The sequence below is a fragment of the Taeniopygia guttata genome, chromosome 10, assembly GCF_048771995.1.
Source record: "Taeniopygia guttata chromosome 10, bTaeGut7.mat, whole genome shotgun sequence".
NCBI classification, from domain to species: domain Eukaryota; kingdom Metazoa; phylum Chordata; class Aves; order Passeriformes; family Estrildidae; genus Taeniopygia; species Taeniopygia guttata.
The window spans coordinates 18,155,500-18,157,918 of record NC_133035.1 but is presented as its reverse complement, the minus strand read 5'-3'; positions in this window follow the sequence as shown (position 1 = coordinate 18,157,918).

Here is a 2,419-nt window from a genome sequence, read left to right as displayed (position 1 = left end):
CAGGGCAGGGGGAGGAACGGGGTCCCTGCGGTCAGACGGCGGCTGCGGGGTGGGACATGGACACTGGGGTGGGCAGAATAACCAGGGATGACAGGATAACCGCAGCGGGACCTGGAGTTTGGAGGAGGAGAGATACCCCGGGGTCGGATAGGGTCATCAGGGATCCGGCAAAACCCCCGTGGTGGGACAATGTCTGTGAAATCCGAGGATCCCTGAAATCGAAGGATCTCTGGAATCAGAAGGCTCCCTGTGTCTGTCAGGGACCCCAGGGTCCAATAGGATCCCCAGGATTAGGCAGAGTCCCCGGGGGTCAGATGCAGTCCCTGGGGTCAGGCAGGGTCCCCCGGGTCAGGCTAGACCCTGTAGTAGGACAGTCCCTGAAACCAGCAGGTCCCAAAGGTCAGGGGGCTCCCTGATGCCTCACAAGGTCCCCTGGGATCAGAGGGGGTCAGACCAGACCCCTGGAGTCAGACAGTGCCTGAAATCAGAGAGTCCTCGTGGTCAGGCAGGGTCCCAGGAGTGAGGCAGGGTCCGGGGTGGCACAGTGTCCCTGGGGCTGGGGTCAGGTCAGGCCCCAGGAGCAGCAGGACAGGGTGCAGAGTGGAGAGAGGCAAGGGATGCTCCATGGAGCAATGTCCAGGGCTCAGGTCTGTGTAGCCACGTGGCTCCCTCAGCCACTGCAGTGGCTCCTGGCCATGGGGTGGTCTCTGGACAGTGGATTTTGGCAGAGGGGTGATGCTCCAAGGAAAACAGCTGGGGAGTGGTCTTTAGTAGCAGAAGTGGTTAAAACTAGTAATGCTCAGAGCTATTGTTCTCCACTGGTATTCAGCTTTGCAGACTTCTGCTGCAGCTATTTCAGGCCTGCTGGAGGGCTCATGTACCCAACAGCCTGCCTGGTTTTTCTTCTAATTATTTCAGTCAGTCTAAAAAAAGACATTACCTCCCTCTGCAAACCTTGCCTCCATTGTTCTCAGCACAGAAAATAAGAAGGAAAGGAGAATAAAAGTCTGACACCCTCTACCTCCAGGTTAAATGCTCTTCTGCATAGGTATGGCAAGTGCTGAGAGGAAAAACAGGAGCCAGCTTCTGCTAACCAGAGGTGGAAGGGATAGCAGAGCATCCATCAGAGCAGGCTACCCCCATCCTGCAGGGCCAGGGGTTAATGGAGGAGCTGGGAATCACCCTGGGACACACCAGGACTTGAAATGAGAAATCCTGGTACTGTCAAGGCACGTTGACAGGAGAATGATTGCTGTGTCAGCAGAAAGACATCTCACATGGGAGGGAGCAGCTAATAGCTGTGCTGTGATGAATCTGGGTTTTGACAAGAGGCTGAGGCACCAAACACACTCAGAAAAGCCAAGGGACGACAGACAGGGTGTCTGTGAGCAGACTGGTGTGAGCAGGGAGAGAACATCAAGAGGGAGGACCCATTGTGCTGACCACCATGGTCATGGCATTGCCCAAGCACTGCACTTGCCCTCCCTCTCCTCTGACCTGCAGGATTTTGGGATAGGACCCTCCTGTTTGCTTCAGTTTTACAGGGCTGCAAGAGCAGCAGGGGCTGAGCCAGGACTGGAGCTCCTAAAAGAAACTACAGACAAATAATTATTAGTGATAATTATCAAAAACACACTGATGACATCTTCTTCCTATCAGCTCAGCTCAGTTTGGCAAAGGCTCTGGTCTCTCCAAGACAATCCCCATGTTGTATAAACACCTTCTGTGCCTTCCCTGCTCCTCCTCCATGGCCAAGAGCCAAATTAGGCAAAGAAAATGCTGCCACAAGCATCAGTGATGGCACAGAGGGGCCTGGCCAGTGTCAGGGATTTGACAACATCCTTCAGGCTCCTTTACCTGGCACAGCAGGCACCTCTGAAAGATATGTCAAATCGTGACTGGGCATCAGCATTCAGAGCTGTCACCAAGCCAGCGTTAGCTCTCTGTTGCCTAACACCAGGTGGGAGCTGGTTTTAAAACATATTTTCTTTGTATAATTTCCTGAGCCATCAAAATGGGTTTTTGGGTGGGAAGTGGGATTATCCTATCTCACCCACAATCTTCTCAGTGGGTATATGAGAGCAAGACAGGGCGCCAAGTTTAGCTCCAGAATGGTGCCAGACATCACAAAATAAACTATTGAAAAAATATTATATTTTAGCCAGGCTTTTAAAGGAACCAAAAATCCCCAAATTACCGGAACTGTTGTTCAGTATTCTCTGTTTTCCTGGCAGGGCTGGGGGAGGTGAGGGGAAGCCTCTGGCTGTACAGATAGGGTGGGGGCTGTGGTTCCAACTCTCCTGGAAAATTTTAATCGGTCAAAAAGTGAAGAATATTTTTAGCATGCTGTCAACATGCATGTGAGGACGTGTGTGCTGTGAGAGCATGAGGTGCAGAGGCCACATCCCTGGGATTTATC